At 41.3% G+C, this 27,827-nt stretch overlaps 1 pseudogene; it reads left to right on the forward strand.

Moving 5' to 3' along the window:
- The first annotated feature begins 13,360 nt into the window (after nt 1–13,360).
- LOC127353419 (myosin heavy chain, fast skeletal muscle-like) lies at nt 13,361–26,125 on the forward strand (annotated as a pseudogene).
- The last annotated feature ends 1,702 nt before the right edge of the window (nt 26,126–27,827 follow it).

Consider the following 27,827-nt stretch of genomic DNA (forward strand, 5'->3'; position numbering starts at 1 on the left):
GTGTCCGCAAATATGAGAGGAGGGTGAAGGAGCTCATCTATCAGGTCAGCTCATTAAAATCAAATTTACACAGACAATTTATTTGTTTATTACAGGGAAAAGAAGCAGCTGAGTAAAGCATGCTTAGTGTTTCATTGTGTTGAATCATATGATATGATATAATTCATGCTGAAACAATAAAGATTAAACAGTTTCTCTTAAATTGCTGTTTGTTATACTTTCATGTCTTTGCTTTCCATGAAAGGTAGCTAATGTGAGATTTGAGAAACACTAACCAAATAGTTTTTACAATCATTAATTAATGCAGAATGCATAACTGTTCACTGTGACACTCAAAATATTATTATCAAATTATATAAATCAAAAACGAGTCAAGATCATATACTGTACAATAATAATATAATTTATATAACTTAGTCAAACTACAGTTCCAATGTAGTGGGTCTAATTCTGCGTTGTGTTATTTAATAGGCAGAGACACTTCTGAATGGTCTCAACACGATTTATTCCCCTTTATACTTGCATTATGGAGAAGAAACATTCACAGGTGTTCACAGGTTTTCTCATACATGCTCTCTGTGCTCTTTCTGCAAAAAGTCACCAAGTAAAGAGGAGTATTATGCACAATAGCATAAACAAAAATAAATAAAATGCAAATTAAATCAACTTAAAATAATTTCTATCAAAAATAAATAATAATAATAATTAAAGCTGCAAGCAGCATTGGGTGGGACCTCACACTCGACACAACTCATGCGTGCTGCGGCTGTGTCACATGCCGTCGTAACATGTGCGGACCAGAACATGAACATTTTGCATAAATCAGATCAAAATCGCCATACAGCGCTTACTTCCTCTTGCCAATAGATGAAGCTATCACTTTTTCTGCATATTACCACATAAACGTGATCAGGGCGAGACTTTTATCAAACATGAATTTTCGTTGAGACTGATCATGTACGCTGAAGTTATGACAACTTCCTTTTTTGTGGCGAGTCATTGAAATTGGACGCCACGCCATGGGCATGCCGTTTGATGCAGAGTCACAAATAGCACAACTTTTTATCTGCAGTTTGTTTTGATTGTACTGACCAGTTTTAAAATTGATCCGATATATTCCCTAGGAGGAGTTCGTTCAAATAAAACACACAGGATTTTTGGTATGTGAGGTACAGGCAGGGGCGCCGCCAGGAATTTTGGGTCCCATTACAAAAAATTCTAATTGGGCCCCCTCTGCGTAGCTGTTGTCACCACATCTCTAGGACCTAACTGTCCCATCAAAAGCTTTGCATAACTCTAATTAAAGGCTTGCAACTCTCTTGCTTCTTGTAGTTCAATACTAATACTAGCACAATATTTACTGCTGGTGATTTGTACATGCATGCAAGTCTATGCAGTTCACTATTTGATGCAAGATTAAAAGCAACCATAAAAAATGTGCTAAAGGCCATCTTTTACAGTCTCAATGTATTTTTGTTGTAAAATTTCAAATGGAAAATTCTCTTAACTAAATTAATTATTAATTATTATTATAAGTATTAATGAAATATTTAAAAAAAAGAAAAACAAACAAACTTAAATATATATTAACTTTTCAATCAAAATAAATTAACATCATCCTCTCAAAACAATGAAAACAGCTGATTTTTTAACTTAGTTGCACAACTAGAAAATAAAGTTGACATGGAAAATGGAATTTCCACACCAGGGTTATTATAGTGCTACAGAACAGATCAAGTGATCACTAAATCAAAAGGTTTTGAAGTTTGGAATATGGTCATAACAAACTAACAGTACCAGTGACATCAAAATAATAATAATGATGATAATAATAATAATATAAAATAAATAAATATTTAATTTTCTTTTTTGTAATGGTAAAAAGAGCAAGAGGGACAGAGAAATCCCCACAGACTCCCTGCAATGATGCTAATTGGCATGTCATTGAACACAATGTTGCTTACCTTCTTCACTGGGACAGGGAGGGGTAGTGGCCAACCCGAAAACGACGCAGGGAATATCCCATTTTCACCAGGCCTGACAACTTTGCCAAATAAAATTGAGTTTTCGTTTATGTTCAGAGGGGCAAAAATGCAGTCGAAGGGGGCAAAAATAATAATAGGTAAGAATTCTAGCAAATACAATAGGGACCTCCAGCAGTTGCTGACTCGGTCCCTAATAATAAGAAGAAACATAGCAAATTCAATAGGGACCTCCAGCGGTTGCTGGCTCGGGCCCTAATTAACATTTCTGACTTTAAATCATTCTTTATCACAGAGATTTTTCAGATTGTGACATCATGTCAATATGTTGGGTGACAAGTGACATTTAAAAATTCTATTGCTCAACAACCGGAATGGTTGACATTCAAAGTGCAGTGATGTGCATGTAGCCAAAAATGGACTTGAAGCTGCAGAGTTAGTTAAAGTGTTAATAGGTTGACATATGAGTGTGAATACCACAGACATATCCCTTACACCTTATCATAAGCAGTGGTTGTATATTTTTTTATTATATTTATTATTTATTTATTGTGAAACTATTTATATATTGATTGTTGATGTATTTAGTATTTTAAAGATTTATTTTTGTTATCAAATAAATTAAATAATCTGTGAGAAGCATTAGAATACATGTGTATTTTTACTGTAACTATATTAACCAATATCAATGAATAAACTGTTTGTCAAAAGACCTAAAATTAAGGTTTCCTTTTTTAGGTAGGAATTAACACAAATTCAAGATGTGCCTTTGCTGATGGAAAACTGAAACATAAGATGTATTAGCAGCAAATGCCAACCTCATGTAACCATCAGCTGTCCTCCTAACCATATCCAGCTTGTGTCCCCCATTTAACTTATACTTTGTCAGCAACACACATTTAATACAAGGACTCCAATTCCAGTCTGTGAGTGTTGTACAAGATCTATAAAGCTCATGTTTGTGATGATATTATCAACTTACTTTGATTAATAGGATGTATTGGACAACAGTAGTCCAAGTATGCAGTACTGTTACAGAGCATAATGTGAGAATTACAAATCTTTAATTTAATTTTACATTTTCCTGTTGAGGAGAACTCAGTTACATTAACTAAGGATATAAGTGGTAACACACATAAGTAACCCCTCACTATGAGTGGAGTCAGTCAACAGGTGGTAGAAAGGATCTAAGGGATGCTCTGAAATAGACAGAAAGGGGGCAAGAGGGCCATCACTGATTTTGACTTTGCTCTCCATATGACCTATATTGTCTGGAGACAATGAAATAAAGCCTGGAAGTTACTGACTGGATGAGGTTAAGTAGTAAAAAGTAGCAAGAACACATCAAAGAATTTTGTTCGGATTTGTGAATTTGATAGTTGCAGAAAAGTCTCTCCGGGAACCATCACCTTGGTTTGGGTGCTTCTATGAACCTGAGAGCTGTGTTGTCGGGAGCAATATGCTCCTGGTAGGGTCCCCCAAGGCAAAGTGGTCTCAGGTGAGGGGACAAACTAAGAATTGTTCACAGACCCCATGGACGTACACAGAAGATGTAAAGAGACCCGGCCCGGAGGAAGCCCGGGGCCCCCGTCTGGAGCCAGGCCTGGAAGGGGGGCCTGAAAGCGCCTGGTGGCCGGGCTTGCCACGGAGCCGGCCGGGCATAGCCCGAAGGAGTGACGTGGCCACATCTTCATCCCGCGGGCCCACCACTCACAGGAGAAACCATTGGGGTCGGGTGCAATGCCAAATGGATGGCAGTAAAGGCAGGGGGCCTAGACAGACCAGACCCGGGCAGCAAAAGCTGGCTTTGGGGACATGGAATGTCACTTCGCTGGGGGGGAAGGAGCCGGAACTGCTGCGGGAGGTGGAGCGCTATCGATTAGATATGGTGGGGCTTACTTCTACTCACAGTCGAGACTCTGGATCCTTACTCCTGGTTAGGGGTTAGACTTTATTCTTCACTGGAGTTGCTCAAGGTGTGAGGCGCCGGGCTGGCGTGGGGATACTAACTAGCCCCCAGCTGAGCGCCGCTACAAGTTCATCCTGGTAGACGAGAGGGTCGCCTACCTACGACTACGATCTGTGGGGGGGGGACTATGACTGTTGTTTGTGCTTATGCACCAAATATATGATCTATTTTGTGATCGTATCATCAGACCTGAGGCCGCGTGTATTGGACACTCGGGTAAAGAGAGGGGCGGAGCTGTCAACTGTGGTGAGTTGGGTTAGGTGGCAGGGGAAGCCATTGGACAGACCTGGTAAACCCAAATGTGTTGTACGGGTGAACTGGGAACATCTGGAGGAGGCCCCTGTCCGAGAGACCTTCAACTCCCACCTCGTGCGGAGCTTCTCCTGTGAGAGTTGTGTCCGGATTCTTGGTCGTAAGTCGGACTCGTTTCCAGTGGGTGTTGGCCTCCGCAGGAACCATGCCCTGAGAATCAAGAAGAAGATGGAGGGAGACCTAAATCAGATGGAGATTCAGTTGAGCCATGCCAATCGTCAGGCTTCTGAGTCCCATAAGCAGCTGAGGAATGTGCAAGCACAGCTGAAGGTATTGTAAGACATAGAGTTGTTTCACAGACTGTAATCAGTGCACTTACATTTTGGCTGTTTTGTGAATATTTTGCTGATATTTCTTCACCAGGATGCACAACTGCACCTTGATGATGCTGTCAGAGCCCAGGATGACTTCAAGGAACAAGCTAGTATGGTAGACAGCAGGAACGGTCTCATGGTGGCTGAAATTGAGGAACTTGGAGCTGCTCTGGAACAGACAGAGAGAAGCTGCAAAATTGCTGATCAGGACCTGGTGGACGCCAGTGAGTGTGTTGGACTGCTGCCCTCTCAGGTAAACAAGAACTGTCGTTTCTTCAGTCATTCAAAAATCTTTTCATGAGTTAACCTGGGAAATGAAGCATCCTAGCTCCAGAAACTTGAGTCTAGGATAAGACAATTCTGTTAAGATCTGCACGGTAGAGCGAATGTAAGAAAATATGCAAAACAAATATTATCTAAATATTATCTTCACTTTCTGGTTTTCTAAAAGTGCGTGAGCTGGAGGCAGAGGTTGAGGCTGAGCAGGGACGTGGAGCAGATGCTGTTAAGGGTGTCCGTAAATATGAGAGGAGGGTGAAGGAGCTCACCTATCAGGCACAACTACATTAAGATTTTACATGTACTGTAAAGATCAATCTGGCTTACTTTCCATGAAATATATTTATACACAAATCTATATTTTCTTTTACAGACTGAGAAGGACAAGAAACGTTTTACCAGGCTGCAGGATGTGGTTAACAAACTGAAGCTCAAAGTGAAGGCCTACAAGAGGCAGGCTGAGGAAGGGGTAAGGACTCACATTTATTTTTAAACAATGGGCTACTTGATACACTGTCATATTTATTTTATGTATAGTAAACCTAGTAGGCTATTTTCAACATTTCAACATTTTTCTGTTTTTCTGTATTTCAGGAGTCCCAGGTCAACAAAGTGAGAGCAAAGAGTCGTGACTCTGGCAAGGTAAATATATATTAATTTTGTGTTTAATAACTAAAACAGCATCATCATTCTTTGATTTATGTCTGTTTGTTGGAGCAGATTCTTAACAATATTATATTCACACCATTACACAGTATTAGGTTTAAGTGCTATAAAATTAATTGATTCAAATTATTGTCACCTAAAGCTCATTAAAATCAAATTTACACAAACAATTTATCTGTTTATTACAGGGGGAAAAAGCAGCTGAGTAAAGCATGCTTAGTGTTTCACTGTGTTGAATCATATAATATGGTATAATTCATGCTGAAACAATAAAGATTAAATGGTTTCTCTTAAATTGCTGTCTGTTATACTTTCGTGTCTTTGCTTCCCATGAAAGGTAGCTAATGTGAGATTTGAGGAACACTAACCAAATAGTTTTTACAATCATTAATTAATGCAGAATGCATAACTGTTCACTGTGACACTCAAAATATTATTATCAAATTATATAAATCAAAAACGAGTCAAGATCATATACTGTATAATAATAATATAATTTATATAGTTCGGTCAAACTACAGTGCCAAGCATGTGGATGAACCTGACTTGATATTTTAGTATCACATGGTAAAGTAGACATCAAAGTCAGCTGTTCTGTAACAGGCTACAGATGTGTGGTGTGGGTTATTATTGGGTGCACTTTAATTTCAAAGTAAATTAACATTTCTGAATGTAAATCATTCTTTATCAGAGATTTTTCCAGATTGTGTCATCATGTCAATATGTTGGATGACAAGTGAAAGTAGAATTTTTTTTTGTCACTGCAAGTTCAACACTAATGCCTGTGACATTTAAAAATGCTATTGCTCAACAACAGGAATGGTTAACATTCAAAGTGCAGTGATGTGCATGAAGCCAAAAATGGACTTGAAACTGCAGAGTTAGTTAAATTGTAAATAGATTGACATATGAGTGTGAATACCCCAGACATATCCCTTACATTACCTTACTTATCATAAGTAGTGGTTGTATATATTTTTATTATATTTATTATTTATTTATTTATTGTGAAACTATTTATATATTAATTGTTGATCTATTTAGTATTTTAAAGATTTATTTTTTAATCAAATAAATTAAATAATCTGTGAGAAGCATTAGAATACATGGGTATTTTTACTGTAACTGTATTCACCAATATCAATGAATAAACAGTTTGTCAAAAGACCTAAAATTAAGGTTTCCTTTTTTAGGTAGGAATTAACACAAATTCAAGATGTGCCTTTGCTGATGGAAACCTGAAACATAAGATGTATTAGCAGCAAATGCCAACCTCCTGTAACCATCAGCTGTCCTCCTAACCATATTCAGCTTGTGTCCTCCATTTAACTTATACTTTGTCAGCAACACACATTTAATACAAGGACTCCAATTCCAGTCTGTGAGTGTTGTACAAGATCTACAAAGCTCATGTTTGTGATGATATTATCAACTTACTTTAATTAATAGGATGTATTGGACAACAGTATTCCAAGTATGCAGTACTGTTACAGAGGATAATGTGAGAATTACAAATCTTTAATTTAATTTTACATTTTCCTGTTGAGCAAAACTCAGTTACATTAACTAAGGATATAAGGATATAACACACATAAGTAACCCCTCACTATGAGTAGAGTCAGTCAACAGGTGGTAGAAAGGATCTAAGGGATGCTCTGAAATAGACAGAAAGGGGGCAAGAGGGCCATCACTGATTTTGACTTTGCTCTCCATATGACCTGTATTGTCTGGAGACAATGAAATAAAGCCTGGAAGTTAATGACTAATTACTTAAGTAGTAAAAAGTAGCAAGAACACATTAAAGAATTTTGTTCGGATTTGTGAATTTGATAGTTGCAGAAAAGTCTCTCCGGGAACCATCACCTTACCACGGTGGAGAGGTTTGGGTGCTTCTATGAACCTGAGAGGTGGGCTGTCAGGAGCAATATGCTCCTGGTAGGGTCTCCCAAAGTGGTCTCAGGTGAGGGGCCAGACTAAGAATGGTTCACAGACCCCATGGAAGTACATAGAAGATGTAAAGAGACCCGGCCCGGAGGAAGCCCGGGGCCCCCGTCTGGAGCCAGGCCTGGAATGGGGGCCCGAAAGAGAGCGCCTGGTGGCCGGGCTTGCCACGGAGCCGGCCGGGCATAGCCTGAAGGAGTGACGTGGCCACATCGCGGGCCCACCACTCACAGGAGAAACCATTGGGGTTGGGTGCAGTGCCAAATGGGTGGCAGTAAAGGCAGGGGGCCTAGACAGACCAGACCCGGGCAGCAAAAGCCGGCTTTGGGGACATGGAATGTCACTTCGCTGGGGGGGGGGAAGGAGCCGGAACTGGTGTGGGAGGTGGAGCGCTATCGATTAGATCTGGTGGGGCTTACTTCTACGCACAGTCGAGACTCTGGATCCTTACTCATGGATAGGGGTTGGACTTTATTCTTCAAGGTGTGAGGCGCCGGGCTGGTGTGGGGATACTAACTAGCCCCCGGCTGAGCACAGCTACATTGGAGTTCACCCCTGTGGACGAGAGGGTCGCCTCCCTACGCCTACGATATGTGGGGGGGGGGTGACTATGACCGTTGTTTTGCTTATGCACCAAACAGCAGTGCAGAATATTCGGCCTTCTTGGAGACCCTGAATGAAGTCCTGTATAGGGCTCCAGTAGGGGAATCCATCCTTCTCCTGGGAGACTTCAACGCACATGTGGGCAATGATGGAGATACTTGGAGGGGCGTGATTGGGAAGAACGGGCCCCCTCCGATTTGAACCAGAGCAGTATTTTGTTACTGGACTTCTGTGCTAGTCATGGATTGTCCATAACAAACACCATGTTCGTACATAGGGATGCTCATAAGCGTACGTGGTCCCAGAGCACCTTAGGCCAAAGGTCTATGATCTATTTTGTGATCGTATCATCAGACCTGAGGCTGCATGTATTGGACACTCAGGTAAAGAGAGGGGCAGAGCTGTCTACTGTGGTGAGTTGGGTTAGGTGGCAGGGGAAGCCACTGGAAAGAACAGGTAAACCCAAACGTGCAGTACGGGTGAACTGGGAACGTCTGGAGGAGGCCCCTGTCCGAGAGACTTTCAACTCCCACCTCCGGCGGAGCTTCTCCTGCATACCTGTGGAGGCGAAACGGAGTGGTTGGTGTTCAAAGCTTCTATTGCTGAAGCTGCGGCTGTGAGCTGTGGTCCTAAGGTCTTTGGTGCCTCAAGGGGTAACCCTCGAACATGGTGGTGGACACCGGTGGTCAGGGAAGCCATCATTTTATCCCGGGGGACTGCCTAGGCAGTTGCAGGGTACCGACAGGCCCGTAAGGACCGCAGCCGCAGCTGTGAGGGAAGCAAAACAGCGGGTGTGGGAGGAGTTTGGAGAAGCTGACCTCAACTGAGGAGGTAATTGGCCGGTAGAAGGAACACTTTGGGGAACTCCTGAACCCGACTAGACCAACAAACCTGCCCTCTGTGATAGAGGCAGGGCTGTTGTGGGATGGGGAATCTGGGGTTGATAGTCGAACCTCTGATTGAAGAGGAAGAGTGCGGGTTCCGTCCTGGTCGTGGAACAACGTCAACCCTTTACTCTCGCAGGTGTCCTGGAAGGGGCCTGGGAATATGCCCATCAGGTCTACATGTGCTTCGTGGATTTGGAGAAGACATATGACCGGGTTCCTCAGGACATACCGTGGGAAGTGCTGCATGAGTATGGGGTGAGGGGGCCACTTCTCAGGGCCATCCAATCCCTGTATTTCCAAAGCGAGAGTTGTGTCCGGATTCTTGGTCCTAAGTTGGACTTGCTTCCAGTGGGTGTTGGCCTCTGCCAGGGCTGCACTTTGTCACCAATCCTGTTTGTGACTTTCATGGACAGGATATCAAGGCGTAGTCATGGGGGGAGGGGTTGCAGTTTGGTGGGCTGAGGATTGCATCGTTGCTTTTGCGGATGATGTGGTCCTGTTGGCATCATCGGCCTGTTACCTTCAGCACCCACTGGATCAGTTGGATCGAGTGTCACGCAGCTGGGACGAGGATCAGCACCTCTAAATCGGAGGCCATGGTTCTCAGCAGGAAACCGGTGGATTGTCTACTCCGCGTAGGGAGTGAGTCCTTACCCCAAGTGAAGGAGTTCAAGTACCTCGGGGTTTTGTTCACGAGTGAGGGTAGAATGGAGCAGGATATTGGCTGGAGAATTGTGGCAGCAGGGGCAGTTTTGTGATCCCTTTATCAAACAGTTGTCCCAAAAAGAGTTGAGCCGAAAGGCGAAGTTCTCCATCTACCGGTCGATCTTTGTTCCTACCCTCACCTATGGTCATGAGAGATTGGTCGTGACCGAAAGAACGAGATCGCGGTTACAAGCGACCGAAATGGGTTTCCTCAGGAGGGTGGTTGGTGTCTCCCTTAGGGATAGGGTGAGAAGCTCGGACATCCGCGAGGGACTCGGAGTTGAGCCGCTTCTCCTTTGCGTTGAAAGGAGCCAGCTTAGATGGTTCGGGCATCTGGTGAGGATGCCCCCAGGACGCCTCCCGAGGGAGGTGTTCCTGTCACAGAGTTGGCCGATGTGGCCAGGGAAAGGGAAGTGTGGGGTCCTCTGCTGGACTTGCTACCCCCGCGACCCGATCCCGGATAAGCGGGTGAAGATGAGATGAGATGAGATGAGATGAGATGAGAAAAGTGATGTGGATCATGTATCTTTTCTACAAATACCTACTTACTAGGTACAGTCAGATTGACATTTAATACAAAACATAAATCAAATTTATGTTTTTATTTGTGTATAATCACCTGAAAATAAGGATCATTGGAATTAGCTTTTTTATATACAGAAGGAGCGGGTCGCCAAATTACAAATTCTACTTTGGTGAAGCCAAGACACACAAGACAAGTACCTGTTGCCCTCGTTGGTTGAGTTGGACAGGTTTAGGCATAAGAAGTGAATCCACCATGTTGCACCACTTTGTTTCTACTGTAACTGTTCTCTGAATAGGCCACTCACATTTTTTGCAAGACTTACAGCTACCGTAGGTTCTCCTACACGCTTGGAAGGGGAGGGTGAGGCAAGCAGTATTCAGTTGATTGCAGTGTGCAACTTCACTGCTAGATGCCACTGAATCCTACACAATGGACCTTTTACTTTATACCACAAATTGAAGAAAAACATTACCAGGCTGCAGGATCTAACATCATACTGCTTTTGTAAAGTATATTAGCTCCAACCAAGTAGTCAAGTGAAAAGTATTACTTAAACAGTTTAACAGTTTTAACAATAATCAGCCAAATCCTGATCTAACACAACTACCATTTAAAGTACTGGTGCTGAGGGAAATTTATGAGCATGCATTTTCTGGCATCACAGCCTAGCCTGACCTAACCTGCCTCATTCGCTTAGGACAATAACAGCTGTAGTCAAATTGGTTCATGGCAGATGCAATGGATTCCAATGGCGACCCTGAGTCACAGAAAAAAAGCATGTCAAAACGGTCATAGAAAGTACTGACTAACGTTAGCTTGTCAGCAGCTGCAGGTGTTTGCCCTTAACGTTACTAACGTAAGTAACGTAAGTAACGTTAGTCGGTGACAAGCTAACGTTAGCTTTCAACCATAATGTGTGCTACCAAACAAAGACACATACTCACCACTAGTGCCGCTGACGGCCGCCGACTCCAATGTGCTTCTCCATGCTCCCCTTGGCTGCACTGTCAGAAACCTCTGAGAGTTAACGTAAATATGACGTAACATCCCGCCTCCCACCGTCATCACGTTGATGACGTGCTGAGAGCGGGATTGCAAGCTCAACATACACGTCCCAAACAGATAAGATCACAACAATAGCGTGTCTACATAAACCACCCTTGTTTGTCTTCATACAATATGTTGGGAAGTTGCAGTAAATATCAATACAATATGTTCTATATCCCTTTGTGTTGTGTCTCTCCCTCGTCTGTTAAGATAACTGAACATTTTGTGAGTCTTGAGGCATTGTCAGCCTTTATATCTCATTTGTAAATGCTTAATAAGCCATAGATAGTGCTCACTTTAGATGAGCTCGCGCAAAATACTTAATTAACGAGTAGTAAGTGCTTTGTAACTGTGAATTCCTGCATTAATCACTGTTTATAGGCCATCATTAGAAAATGAATTTGTTGTGAGTTTTATAGAACATCTGCTAACACAGTCACTAATCATTAATACATGTCTGAATAGTGGATGTGCAAGTGCATGCAGAAATGTACAGTACAATGAAGAGTAAAACATTTATAACTGTGATTATAAACCACATAGTAATGACTATTTACAGCAGAATCATGCTTTATAAATGAATTCAGTATTTACTAATCCATAATTAATGTGCTTATCAATGATGAATAAAACATTTTGAACTGTTTATAAACTACATACAAATGTGTATTCATGCGTTATAAATGATGAATTCAGTATTTATTCATGCTTAACTAATGCTTAATAGTGTGAACTCATTATAAAGTGTTACCGGCTATTCTCTTTTGTGAGCATATCAACCTAACTGTTAATTTTGGCAGATGGGACAGCAGTGGCATTACCCTAGACCTTCTAAACTGCTCTGGAAAACAATGTTGCCAAATGATCTGCTCAAAAGAACATGTTTTGGACTTGGTGGAATGGCATCATTGCAAATTGTCAAAGAAAATATTATATATAACAAGTCAAATGAAACTTTGGTCAAAATGATTTACAGTGCACAACTGACAATAGTGATGATTAATGATGAGAAACTTTTACTTGGGCTGCATTGCAGCAGTTACAATCATAGAGAGGCAGGAAATAGACTTGAAGCCTATAAAGATTCTTAGAGTTATGTTCACACTCATTAAGCGTGTGATGAGTGAAATGTGAGCCACTACACAGCATGGGTAGATATCTGTATTGAATAAAATATTTGTTTTATCGTCCTTAGACGATGCATTAGACAGACAACTGAAAAATGCAGCTGGAAAGCATGTGTTCACACAATGTTAATCATACCCAAGGAAGCCTCTGCGACATAGTCTACAGTCATGTAAAACAAACAGAACTCCATTCTGCACACCCCTCTCCTTTCTATTATGTTGATACAATGCCTTGCATTGTCATGTCATAAAAGAAAAATTAGTTTTAAAAACGTAAAAATCTTTCCTCAAAAATTGGGAACTGGCCTTACAGACTGAAATCCAAAACACAAGTGGTATATTTATAGTACATTCATGTACTAGCAACACCTGTTTTAATGGAAGTCTGCTTTGGCTGTTATTCACACCATATGTGAATGTGTCCCACATTTAACTTTTACTACGTAAGCAAGCCAGATTCAATATAAGGAGTCCAAGAGGACAGAGCAGTGTGTGGTAGGAGACCCTAGAAGACCCCAGCTTGTGGTAAGTTTCAATTCTATCTGTTTTGGAGAATTTAAATGAATTCATTATTTGAGAAATTAGTTTGTATTGTATTGTATTTTTGGAGGAAGTCTTTGATTGCAAACCTTCACCAGTAAGTGAAAATATGTGTCATGTATTCAACAGGATTGCAGAATATAACACACTTTTGACAGAGAAAGGGTCAGGTATGAACATCTTTCAACTATCTTTGGGTATCATGTGAAAATTGTTATATTCACCTGCATATGCTGTTCATTCAGTTTTGTCATGACTCTGTTAATGTTATCAATATACACAGAATTATATTTTGATTGAGCTAAAGTGAAGGCACAACAGAGCATAGACAGATATTTAATAAAGATGTTGTTCATGATTTAGTTCTGCTTTTCCTGCTATTCTGAGGTTTTAAGTCACAGGGCTTTAAGACAGTTTTTAAAAAGATGAATAAGATTGCTCTTATTTGTAATTACCTCATAGAAATAAATTGCAGCAATGAGTACAGACGCAGAGATGGCCGCTTATGGCAAAGCTGCCATTTACCTCCGTAAGCCAGAGAGGGAGAGAATTGAGGCTCAAAGCAAACCCTTTGATGCCAAGGCTGCCTGCTACGTGGCCGATGTCAAGGAGCTGTACTTGAAGGGACTGATCGTCAAGAAAGATGGTGGCAAAGTCACTGTCAAAGTCCTGGACACGGAGGAGGTTAGTATCACTAAATCAAAGTAAACTGGGATTCAATATGATCAGCCCTCAATGTAACAAATGTATTGTTCTAGGAGAGGACAGTTAAAGAAGATGACGTCAGTCCAATGAACCCTCCGAAGTATGACAAGATTGAGGACATGGCCATGATGACCCATCTCAATGAAGCCTCTGTGTTGTATAACCTCAAAGAGCGTTATGCAGCATGGATGATCTACGTAAGAAAAGCTGCCTAATAAGAAAAGAGAAATATACCTATATACAGCGAAACTAGCTATACTTAGAGTTAACTGCTGGGTTTCTATGATCACTTTCAGACCTACTCTGGGCTGTTCTGTGCCACGGTGAACCCCTATAAGTGGCTCCCAGTGTACGATCAGGAAGTTGTAAATGCCTATAGAGGCAAGAAGCGTATGGAGGCTCCACCCCACATCTTCTCTGTCTCTGACAACGCTTTTCAGTTCATGCTTACTGGTAAGTAGTTACCATAACAATGTTGAATTAATCAGTATATGAGGTTTCTGCTGAGTAAAAATATGGTTACTCTTTTTTCCCCCAATTGAACAGATAGGGAGAACCAGTCTGTCTTGATCACGTAAGTTTCACATTTGTTGACTTTGCTGAACATAATCTAATATGATAAAATTCGTACAAGTCTGTGTCTCTACCTAGTGGAGAATCTGGTGCTGGAAAGACTGTGAACACCAAGCGTGTCATCCAGTATTTCGCAACAATCTCAGTTGGTGGAGACAAGAAGAGGGACACATCAAAGGTTTGTTACTGTATGATGATTACAATTCAGTGTTCTTTAAGTATGGAATACATACATTCATTTTCTGACATCAATTTTAAACCTGGATTATAGGGGTCACTGGAGGATCAGATTATTGCAGCCAATCCTCTGTTGGAGGCCTATGGTAACGCCAAAACTGTGAGGAATGACAACTCTTCTCGTTTTGTAAGTATGGAAGGATTTCTACACATGAGAGGTGTTGTTACACATTGCCGATTATGAGGGATATTCAAAATTCCATTGTTCCAAACAGGGTAAATTCATCAGAATCCATTTCGGCACAACTGGCAAACTGGCTAGTGCTGATATTGAGACATGTAAGTAAAAGGTCTCATAGTACATACAAAAAGTTGGAATTGAGAATTAGACAGTCTCTGACTCTTTAACAACTTCTGTAGATCTGCTGGAGAAGTCTAGAGTAACATTCCAGCTTCCTGATGAAAGAGGCTACCACATCTTCTTCCAGATGATGACAAACCACAAACCTGAGATAATTGGTAAACAGATGTAGTTTTCCCATAACATTGAACTTACTTACATTTTACATTTTTCAACAATTTATTGAATTTGTCACTCCTTTTTTGATCTACAGAAATGTGTCTCATCACAAGCAACCCCTATGACTTCCCAATGTGTAGCATGGGACAGATCACTGTAGCCAGCATTGATGACAAAGTTGAGCTGGAAGCCACTGATGTGAGTCATCTTCACTTCATTAAGTGCAATATTAAAACTACTGTTTAAATGCATTTTTTCAAAGTGATTATGTTTTGTGTGGTCACCTTTTTTAAAACAGAATGCCATTGATATCCTGGGCTTCACTAATGAAGAGAAGCTGAGCATCTACAAGATGACTGGTGCTGTGCTCCACCATGGTAACATGAAGTTCAAGCAGAAGCAGCGTGAGGGAGCAGGCTGAGCCAGATGGCACAGAGGGTGAGTATTTAATGTCAGCTCAAAGTGAATAGCTTTGGAACAACAGCGGAAAAGTTATTTCTCTAACTGGTCTCTATCATCTATCATCTATCATGATGACATATCAGGGTCATATACTGTATGAATGAATCACTGAACTGTTTTCAGAGGCTGACAAGGTTGCTTACTTGCTGGGTCTGAACTCTGCTGACATGCTAAAGGCTATGTGCTATCCCAGAGTGAAGGTCGGAAATGAGTATGTCACCAAGGGACAGACTGTACCGCAGGTAATTGAGATATACTGGTATCAATTTTAATTTACATGTACTACATGTATGTTTTCATTAGGAAAATGAAAACAGAGGAAATTAATCCCTCTTTGGTTTGTAATATCTGACAAAGTCTGCAAGTTTGCTTCACTTTTGATACATTCCTTGTATGTTAACAAATTACTTAAAACATATATATGAAATGATTTACTTTTTTTTTTTTTTTTTTTACCTGATTAGAAGAAATTCCAGCATTGACTGACTTTAATGAAATCACACACATTTATTTAGGTGAAGAACTCAGTGACTGCCCTAGCCAAGTCTATCTATGAGAAGATGTTCTTGTGGATGGTCATTCGTATCAACCAGATGTTGGACACTAAACAGTCAAGGCAGCACTACATTGGTGTCCTGGATATTGCTGGATTTGAAATCTTTGATGTAAGCTTGATTCCAAACGATTCATCAGCTGATACTTTTCATGACTGAATCATTCTTATTGTCTGCAAGATATTACACTGAATATTTGTCCCCTCACAGTTCAACACCTTGGAGCAGCTGTGCATCAACTTCACCAATGAGAAACTGCAACAGTTTTTCAACCACACCATGTTTGTCCTGGAGCAAGAGGAGTACAAGAAGGAGGGTATTATCTGGGAGTTCATTGACTTTGGCATGGACTTGGCTGCCTGCATTGAGCTGATTGAAAAGGTAATAATTTCATTTTGTCCTTCTGTTTGATGGTTCTTATTTTCACTTAATGTATGACATAATTACATACATCATTCTACTTTTTTCAAGCCCATGGGTATCTTCTCCATCCTTGAAGAGGAGTGCATGTTCCCCAAGGCCACAGACACATCCTTCAAGAACAAGCTGTATGACCAGCATCTTGGCAAAAACAAAGCATTTGAGAAGCCAAAGCCCGCCAAAGGCAAGGCTGAGGCCCACTTCTCCCTGGTGCACTATGCTGGTACCGTGGACTACAATATCGGCGGCTGGCTGGACAAGAACAAGGATCCACTGAATGAATCTGTTATTCAGCTGTACCAGAAGTCCTCAGTGAAACTGCTGGGTCTTCTCTATCCTCCTGTTGTTGAGGGTATGACAGTAACTACAGTAAAATCAAACATATTTTTAAGATTGTAGATAATGTAGTCATACCTAACGCGAGCATGTGTTCATGTAAATATTGAGTCTCTGACAAAACATGTCTGCTCTAAACCATCCACAGAGGCTGGCAAGAAGGGAGGCAAGAAGAAGGGTGGTTCTATGCAGACTGTGTCTTCACAGTTTAGGGTGGGTTTTAACTTTAAAATTTAACATTGCAAACATGGGTATAAAAACATATCTCAGTTTGTACATTTTTTGCCATTTCTGGATCAACAGGAGAACTTGGGAAAGCTGATGACTAACTTGAGGAGCACCCATCCTCACTTTGTGCGCTGCCTGATTCCCAACGAGTCAAAGACTCCAGGTATATAGAGACCATAGTGTATGGTTTAATTAAGTTTAATATTCTATTAAAGGACATAATTAACAAATATCTTTTTTATAGGTCTGATGGAGAACTTCCTGGTCATCCACCAGCTCAGGTGTAATGGTGTGCTGGAGGGTATCAGAATCTGCAGAAAAGGTTTCCCCAGCAGAATCCCCTATGCTGACTTCAAGCAGAGGTATCAGTGGATATTCTAATAGAACTTTGATGCAGCCTTTAAAAGAAATTGCTCACACTGACCATTAACTTTCTTATAAAAAGGTACAAGGTACTGAATGCCAGTGTCATCCCTGAGGGCCAGTTCATTGATAACAAGAAGGCTTCGGAGAAGTTGCTTGGATCAATTGATGTTAATCATGACGAGTACAAATTTGGACACACCAAGGTAAGCACCTAGATCACATTCATATACATTGGTGTATTTACCAAGGACGGTGTTTTCCTGTTAATTAGATGTATTTCAAATATACACACATCAGCCATAACATAATGAGCACTGATTGGTGAATAACACTGATTATCTGGTTATCATGGCACCTGTCAATGGGTGGGATATATTAGGCAGCAAGTGAACATTCATGTTTAGGTTGATCTGTTAGAAGCAGGAAAAATGGGCAGCATGAGGATTTGAGCGACTTTGATAAGGGCCAAATTATGATGGCTAGATGACTGGGTCAGAGCATTTCCAAAACTGCAGCTCTTGTGGGGTGTTCCCAGTCTGCAGTGGTCAGTACCTATCAAAAGTGGTGAAGGGTCATGGGCAGAGGTGGACTGGGGACAATAATTCAGGCCAGGAATTTGATACCATCCCAGGCCACTACCACCTGATTAACACAAAACACCAAGAGTGAGTTAGGCTGGGCGCCTGCTGATGTAAGAGTGTAAAATAATAAAGCAAAGGCTCCACATGCGCCCACACACAGCTTTTTCTGTTTCTTTCCCCTACAAAATAAATGTTTCTGTTGTGCTGCAATAACCTGTACTCAAATCACATAAACTGAAAATATGTTCACCTGCATTATGCATAAATATTTTTAATTTACTACTACACTTTTAATGTGCATGCTGCACATTTAACAGTAAAATAGGTTACACCATTATCCACCTAAACCTGAGACCAATCCTATTGTTAATGTAACAGGTACCAGACTAGTTATAAATTTGACCACTGTGTCAACCAAAGTATCATACCACAAGTGAGAGGTACACAGGTGGCGCACTGCAGATGTGTAGGTTTATTCTCTGTAACATTAAACAAGGAAACTTCAAACACACTCTCAGGGACCGAGCTGGCAGGCATGAGGAGTCAAGGGTAAATTTTCACAAAAAGTAATAGTAAAGTAAATATAAAAAATGTTCTGGGCCCATAAAAGAGGTCAACTAAACAAAACTTAACTCAGGCTACATTAACTGAACAGACTGAACAATCCTAAACTAACCAAACCAAACCAACCAGACTAAACTGAGGCATTGGGGAAAGTTAAATAGTGGCTGATCAGGCCACTCTGACACACATAGACTAAAACGTAACATTTAAACAAACCCTAATAACCTCAAATAATATCCAGATAATACAGCCAAATATTAACTAGGGAAAATACTGAAATACTAAACATCAAAAAGCATAATAATCAGAAATAACTAAACTCAAACAAGGAGATCACTGCCTCTCCCCATGATTCCAGACAACATGGTGTAGCCCTATCGGCCCAACCCCTTTTAAGCGTCTCTGATACAGTTGGCACTTCCTTTGTCAGCCATGAGACATCTCCAGCAGCACCACCCAGGAACTGGTAACTCAAAGAAAACTGAATTAATGCAATGAAAAGAACCTAAATGAATTAACCTAATAATACTACCTAAAATTGACAAAGAAAGTTAACTAATTGTGTGCACCCAAAAAGATAATGGCTGTCAAAAATGGATAATAAAACTGTATTATGAATTAAGTTATTTATTGTGAATTGTGACTAATGTTCTATACCTAAACCTAAAGATAGTCAGACAAAATGGAAGAGTTACCACTGTGTACTTCTGCCTCAGTGTGTGGCTGCTTGGGCGGCCATCACATAACACACAGAAAGAAATTTAAAATATGATACAATAGTCAGTGAGTAAAAAAAGAGAAAAGGTTACAATGTTCACTCACTCATGTAAAAAAAAAAACCTAACCCATCAGCTTCAACAAAGTGGAACTAAGCTCCTCATTAAGCTAGTCGTGCTGGATAGGCTATGGTTGTGCGTCTGTTGTCACCACTAGTGTTTAATGTCTTACCTGCTCCCTTACTGACAAACATGTCAATTATTTTACAGCACTTCACTGCATCTGTGGCCAGTGCTTTTAGCTTTTTAAGCCTCTCCCTCTCTGCTCCACCTTTCCTCTTGGGCTGTCGATCTCGCTCCATTTCTCAAGCATGTAGAACTACAGGTGCGGGAGGAGGGAGGGAGCAGGGGGACGGGGGCGCAACTTGGTGTGTGTGTCTACCTGCAGTGCTGTGACAGACAGCCTCAGAAAAAGAGAGGAGGGGGGTGTGTTTGTGCCCAACGTTGCTGCTCAGTCTCTGACCTTCAGCGAGGCACATACCCTAATGAGCTGCACAACGGATTGTTTATTTAAAAACCAAGCGCGACCCCAACCGAGCCTTTGGTCCCGACCATAGGCAATTGCTGAGCGGGCCAGTTCGCTGGCCAGGCCACCGGGAAATGTCCCAGTGCTCCCGATGGCCACTCCGCCACTAGTCATGGGCAGTCAAGGCTCACTGGTGCATGTGGGGAGCGAAGGCTGGCCCGATCCAACAGACAAGCAACTTTAGCTAAAACTGCTGAAAGAGTTATCACCACCAGGGTTGCCCGGGTGGTCATAATCTTATGGCTGATTGGTGTGTATATATCTAGTAATAACAAAAGCAGGATATCTGAAAAACTACTTATATAATTGGAATGAAATTGGTCAGAACATGGGAACAAGAAACAAGTAATATATCGTTAGTATAAAAGGCGAGCAGACAGTATGTCATTATCAACAAAACAATGTTGCCCTAGGACCCTTAAACCATGTGGGTTGGACACCTTTTTTTCCGTTTGTTTCTTCCTTTGTTTTACAGGATGGAAAGGATCTGAGTTTAGCCTACATTCATTTTTACTTTTCATTTGTTTAGGTGTTCTTCAAAGCCGGTCTGCTGGGTGTCCTTGAGGAGATGAGAGATGAAAAGCTGGCAACTCTGGTTACCATGACTCAGGCTCTCTGCCGTGGTTACGTCATGAGAAAGGAGTTTGTGAAGATGATGGAGAGGAGGCATGTTGAAAATAGAACATTTTGAAAGATTGTATGAAAAATTATGAACAACATTGTCCATAACAGCAACTTCTTGTCCACAGGGAAGCAATCTATACCATCCAGTACAATGTCCGCTCATTCATGAATGTGAAACACTGGCCATGGATGAAGGTGTACTACAAGATCAAGCCTCTGCTGCAGAGTGCTGAAACTGAGAAGGAGCTGGCTGAGATGAAGGACAACTACGAGAAGATGAAAACAGACTTGGCTACTGCCCTGGCCAAGAAGAAGGAACTGGAGGAGAAGATGGTGTCCCTTCAGCAGGAGAAGAATGATCTGCAGCTGCAAGTAGCATCTGTAAGTACACCTCAACAACTGCTTTTTCCCTTCTTTTTAGTGTTGATGTGCTAACGTCTATTTTCATAAAACAAACTAGGAATCAGAGAATCTGTCAGATGCTGAGGAAAGATGTGAGGGACTTATCAAGAGTAAGATTCAGCTGGAAGCCAAAGTCAAAGAGACCACTGAGAGACTGGAGGATGAAGAGGAAATCAATGCTGAACTCACTGCCAAGAAGAGAAAGCTGGAGGATGAATGCTCTGAGCTCAAGAAGGATATTGATGACCTGGAGCTTACCTTGGCTAAAGTGGAGAAAGAGAAACATGCCACAGAGAACAAGGTTTGCAATTATTAATATTTAGCAGACCAAGTAACATTCATCGATATGCATGTAATAACAACATGTTTCTTGCAAATGTAGGTGAAGAACCTGACTGAGGAGATGGCTTCTCAGGATGAGAGCATTGCTAAGCTGACCAAGGAAAAGAAAGCCCTTCAGGAGGCTCATCAGCAGACTCTTGATGACCTGCAGGCTGAGGAAGACAAAGTCAACACTCTGACCAAGGCCAAGACCAAGCTTGAGCAGCAAGTGGATGATGTAAGTTGCAAAGTCACTAGTATTAGCACAACAAGATTCCTCTTGAATGTGACAATAAAATACTAATTTTAATGTTCAGCTTGAGGGCTCTCTGGAACAAGAGAAAAAGTTGCGTATGGACCTGGAGAGAGCCAAGAGGAAGCTGGAGGGTGATCTGAAACTGGCCCAGGAATCCATCATGGATCTTGAGAATGACAAGCAGCAGTCTGATGAGAAAATTAAAAAGTAACACTGACTTTGAATTTATTACTACAGCCATTCTCTTTAAAATTATGTTCAACAGTATGAACTCTTATTATTTACCAAATCTATTATTCTCACAGGAAGGACTTTGAAATCAGTCAGCTCCTCAGCAAGATTGAGGATGAGCAGTCCTTGGGTGCTCAGCTTCAGAAGAAGATCAAGGAGCTTCAGGTGACACATTGTATTACATAACAGATTACTGCGCATATTTCGTATTTTGTATATTACAAGAAAAAGTTGGGGAAAAACACACCTACATTCAACAGGCCCGTATTGAGGAGCTGGAGGAGGAGATTGAAGCTGAGCGTGCTGCTCGCGCCAAGGTTGAGAAGCAGAGAGCTGACCTCTCCAGGGAACTTGAGGAGATCAGTGAGAGGCTGGAGGAGGCTGGTGGAGCCACTGCCGCTCAGATTGAGATGAACAAGAAGCGTGAAGCTGAGCTCCAGAAGCTCCGTCGTGACCTTGAGGAGTCCACTCTGCAGCATGAAGCCACTGCTGCTGCTCTCCGCAAGAAGCAGGCTGACAGCGTTGCTGAGCTGGGAGAGCAGATCGACAACCTCCAGCGTGTCAAGCAGAAGCTTGAGAAGGAAAAGAGTGAATACAAGATGGAGATTGATGACCTCTCCAGCAACATGGAGGCTGTTGCTAAAGCAAAGGTACACAATACATGAAATAGTATTTTAACACAAAAATGAATGTAGTAAATAAGAAAATGTATATTTTACATACAATCTGATCATTGATCTGATGTCTTTTTTCCTTATTAGGGAAATCTTGAAAAGATGTGCCGTACTCTTGAGGACCAACTGAGTGAACTGAAGACCAAGAATGATGAAAATGTCCGTCAAATCAATGACACGGGTGCACAGAGAGCACGTCTCCTGACAGAAAATGGTATCTACAAGTTATCAGTGAATAATCTGTTGTTTATTATTGAGAACTGTGACACAAACTAATGTATTATGACATCTTTCACACAAGGTGAGTTCAGTCGTCAAATTGAAGAGAAAGAAGCTCTTGTCTCCCAGCTGACCAGAGGCAAACAGGCCTTCACACAGCAGATTGAGGAGCTGAAGAGACAGGTTGAAGAGGAGGTTAAGGTAAGAAAACAATGGAAAAGAAGTGAGTACTGATAAACTTTATGTTAGACATTTTGCACATTCAATTTTAATTTTTACACCAGGCCAAGAATGCTCTTGCCCATGGACTGCAATCAGCCCGCCACGACTGTGATCTGCTGAGGGAGCAGTTTGAGGAGGAGCAGGAGGCCAAGGCTGAGCTGCAGCGTGGAATGTCCAAGGCCAACAGTGAGGTGGCTCAGTGGAGAACTAAGTATGAAACTGATGCTATCCAGCGCACTGAGGAGCTTGAGGAATCCAAGTGAGTACATTTTAAACATTTACAACCACAGAAGTGTAGCATTATAGCGTAGCTCAACTGACAAAGGTATTTCGGTTATCAATACTTAAACAAATTTATCCAAATATGACAGTTTGACATTTGCTTATATTATGTTTACATTATTTTGATCCAAGCAGTTTAGATTGCAGAACTGCTTCCATATGCCCATCTAATTTCTTAAACATATGGAATTATTAATTTTTCATACATGCAAAATTGTTTGTTTAAGTATTTGTAACTTACGGTTTTCATGGACAAATCACACCTTTTTCAAACAGGAAAAAGCTGGCCCAGCGCCTTCAGGAGGCTGAGGAACAGATTGAGGCAGTGAATTCCAAGTGTGCTTCTCTTGAGAAAACCAAGCAGAGGCTCCAGAGTGAGGTGGAGGACCTCATGGTTGATGTGGAGAGAGCCAATGGGCTGGCTGCCAACTTGGACAAGAAGCAGAGGAACTTTGACAAGGTAGCAACGTTTATGTTGCTAAGCAGTACAAACAATGAAATGCATATCTTTATTTGTCTTCATGTTGCTCTAACTGAACTGTATTAATTGTGTAATTTAGGTCTTGGCAGAGTGGAAACAGAAGTATGAGGAGGGTCAGGCAGAGCTTGAGGGAGCTCAGAAGGAGGCTCGTTCTCTCAGCACTGAGCTCTTCAAGATGAAGAACTCTTATGAGGAATCTCTGGATCACCTGGAGACCATGAAGCGTGAAAACAAGAACCTCCAACGTGAGTTCTGACCACATTATTCTTACTTAATGTAGTAATAATAAAGTATTTATATTTCCATTTCAAGGCATAACAATATAAAACATGCATCTCTCTGCAGAGGAGATTTCAGATCTGACTGAACAGATTGGTGAGACTGGTAAGAGCATCCATGAGCTGGAGAAGTCCAAGAAGCAGGTGGAGACAGAGAAGTCTGAGATCCAGACAGCTCTTGAAGAAGCTGAGGTACATTTATTCTGCGGAGGTCTTCTGAAAATACACGGACAAATGTTTTATAAATGGTTAAAAGGCAGAGATGAATACTGTTTTCTTTGACATCATTAGGGAACTTTGGAACATGAAGAGTCTAAGATCCTGCGTGTCCAGCTGGAGCTCAACCAGATTAAGGGTGAAGTAGACAGGAAGCTGGCAGAGAAGGATGAAGAGATGGAGCAGATCAAAAGGAACAGCCAGAGGGTGGTTGATTCCATGCAGAGCACTCTGGATTCTGAGGTCAGGAGCAGGAACGATGCCCTGAGAATCAAGAAGAAGATGGAGGGAGACCTAAATGAGATGGAGATTCAGTTGAGCCATGCCAATCGTCAGGCTTCTGAGTCCCAGAAGCAGCTGAGGAATGTACAAGCACAGCTGAAGGTATTGTAAGACATAAAGTTGTTTCATAGACTATGGTCAGTGCACCTACATTTTGGCTGTCATGTGAATATTTTGCTGATATTTCTTCACCAGGATGCTCAACTGCACCTTGATGATGCTGTCAGAGCCCAGGATGACTTCAAGGAACAAGCTGCTATGGTAGAGCGCAGGAACGGTCTCATGGTGGCTGAAATTGAGGAACTTAGAGCTGCTCTGGAACAGACAGAAAGAAGCCGCAAAACCGCCGAGCAGGAGCTGGTGGACGCCAGTGAGCGTGTTGGACTGCTGCACTCTCAGGTAAACGAGCACTGTCATTTCTTCAGTCATTCAGAAATCGAATGAGTTTTGCAAATAATGTGAAAATGAAGCATGTGAAGACTTAAGTGATCTTTTTATCTTTTAGAACACAAGCCTTATGAACAGCAAGAAGAAGCTTGAGGCTGACCTGGTCCAGATCCAGAGTGAAGTGGATGACACTGTTCAGGAAGCAAGGAATGCAGAGGAGAAGGCCAAGAAGGCCATCACTGATGTATGTTTGACTTTTTCATTTGTACTGCAAGTAAAATGTGTTTTTCTCAAAATATTTGTAATATTATATTTATAATATGTTGTCTCTTCTAGGCTGCCATGATGGCTGAGGAGCTGAAGAAGGAGCAGGATACTAGTGCTCACCTGGAGAGGATGAAGAAGAACCTGGAGGTTACAGTTAAGGACCTGCAGCACCGCCTGGATGAGGCTGAGAACCTGGCCATGAAGGGTGGCAAGAAGCAGCTCCAGAAACTTGAGTCTAGGGTAAGACAATTCTGTTAAAATTTGTAGTTGAACTTGAAGTGTAAGAAAACATACAAAACAACAAACATGTAAATATATAAATGTTCTGGTTTTTCTAAAGGTGCGTGAGCTGGAGGCAGAGGTTGAGGCTGAGCAGAGACGTGGAGCAGATGCTGTTAAGGGTGTCCGCAAATATGAGAGGAGGGTGAAGGAGCTCACCTATCAGGTACAGTCACTTTGCAGTTTAACATGTAGCCTACAAATCAACACATGTATTGTTTAAAACATTTAAAAATTCCAATTTACTTTATTTTCCAGACTGAAGAGGACAAGAAAAATGTTGCCAGGCTGCAGGATCTGGTTGACAAACTGCAGCTCAAAGTGAAGGCCTACAAGAGGCAGGCTGAGGAAGCGGTAAGGACAACACATTCATTTTAAATACTGATAGGTAATAATATGCCAGAATCATCTTGTTCTTCACAAAACACACATTTATGATATAGGTAGTTTGTTTTTTGCACTGGTAAACTGTTATATTTAAATATAATTTGGAATAATGACCGAAAAAATGATAATAGCTATAAATTACAATAATTCTATCATTATGAGGCAACAAGCCATTAAATGTTTGTAATTAACAGTTTGGTCATATTTATGTAGTACACCTTATAGTGAATAAAACCACTCTCATTGTATGTTAAAATGTCTATGACTATGTTTTTTCAGGAGGAGCAAGCCAACGTTCACCTGTCCAAGTGCAGAAAGGTCCAGAATGAACTGGAGGAGGCTGAGGAGCGTGCTGACATTGCAGAGTCCCAGGTCAACAAACTAAGAGCAAAGAGCCGTGACACTGGCAAGGTAAATATACATCCCACTTTTATATTTGCATACATATATAAATACACACACACACACACACACACACACAAACAAACACAAACACAAAAGGTATGTATTGATTGTCTTATTTTTCTACAGGGAAAAGAGGCGGCTGAGTAAAGCACTCCGGCTGATGGACTGTTTCCAATCATATAATATGATGTGAAATATACCACAATAAAATAGTTTTTTATCCTAATTTGCTTTCTGTGTTATTTTAATCCCATTTGGATGAATTGTGATGTGAATTTGTGAAGGCATGTCACAACACCAGAACCAAGTAAGTGCCTTACTATTCTATTAGTAAATGGAACTGAAGAACGACCATGATTTGTTTCCTGGACCAGTCTCCATTAAAGTAGTAGAAGAGGCATTTGTCAGCAAGGAGGACATTTCCTTTGGCCATATGTCTGCAAACCACTGATTATCATAAAATAAAAAAAAACAACAGAAGGGGCTGCATCTGTGTATAATTAAATGGCAAATGATGAAACTAGCTGCAAATTGTAAAAGAAAGCGATGCCATTCCTTTTATCACACAGAGGAGACCAGAACTGGAGCTTAGATCTGCAGCCCTCATCCAAGCTCACCATATCATGAAGTTTCTCTACAGATCTGGAGAGGTGCAGAAGCCTGGATATAAAGCAGTGTCCCAGATCCCCAAGCAATTCTCTTTTTAAAATAACTACTGCCTCTGACGCTTTTTTTATAACCTCTCTGATGCGGTTACATTTTTTCGAGAGGCAGAATGGCTTGCATCAGGACGTTATCTATGGTGGTGCCTAGAAAGTCTAATGCCTTACATAACCCCATAACACTGTCAAGATGGCTTGCTGTTGCTGTCAGCGGCCTAATTCACATGTTAAAGTTCACCAAGGTTGAACTGTACACGGAACATTTTCTTCTTGATCTGAGGTTCTGCAAAGCAACGTTGTGATAATAAAAAGCGTTTAACATTAACATTAACATTAACTTTAAAACCACAACCGGTAAAGTCTAAAATCAGTATCTTCAAATGTGCCCTCTATTACTGGATTTCCACCTCTAGGAACTCTGTCAGGGTTTTCTGTTTTATCTATGTCATATCTTCTCAACCTGCTTCTCCATCCGAACGTTCCCTCTGCCTAATCAAAGGTTGTAAGTGATGAGATATAGTGGAAGTGCCTGATATTTCAATCACAGCCTGATCAGTACTTGAGAATCCATTAACAATATCTCAGCTGTATTCTTTTACAACATAAACACATAACATGAAAAATGCTGATACAGATCCCTTAGATTACATACATACTAAGTCTTACAGTTACTCTCTGGTGGATGAACTACAGCATGTAATAGTGACACTGTTTCTAAATGACCTTAAACCTTGTTCAGCATTTCTTGGCCGACATATACACCAATGTGATATATCTGCAATAAGCTAATATCTGGCAATTTATCAGTCTAGCTTTAATTTTAATGTCAGTAATAAGTAGGCCTACTTGAAAAACCCTATTTTACTAACTGGGTAGGCCCAATACTGCTTTAACCAAGTCTAAAGAGCCAGTCCAACAATGGAAGCTCACACATTTTGCAACATCCTACTAGGAACAGCACGTCAGGGCTCATGCCAGATGGTCAAGACATCATGAGTTTGGATCTGGTTCATAACATATACTGTCTGCAAAGTAAGACAACAAACAGAATCCTTTTTCTTCGTCTTTCTCTCGCTGAAAGAGACAGCACGGTGGACGTGACCTTGAAAGCACTTCTAACACTTAACTAAAATCTTCCATCCTCTCCTCAGTCTCTTTATTTATGCCTCCCTTTCATCCCCTTCACTTCTCTTGAGTTGAAAGACACAGCATGGAGAAGCACCAGAAATGGGCTCTGACTCCTTATGATCCGACCACTAATGCATT

The sequence above is a fragment of the Dicentrarchus labrax genome, unplaced genomic scaffold (genome assembly GCF_905237075.1).
Source record: "Dicentrarchus labrax unplaced genomic scaffold, dlabrax2021, whole genome shotgun sequence".
NCBI lineage: Eukaryota > Metazoa > Chordata > Actinopteri > Moronidae > Dicentrarchus > Dicentrarchus labrax.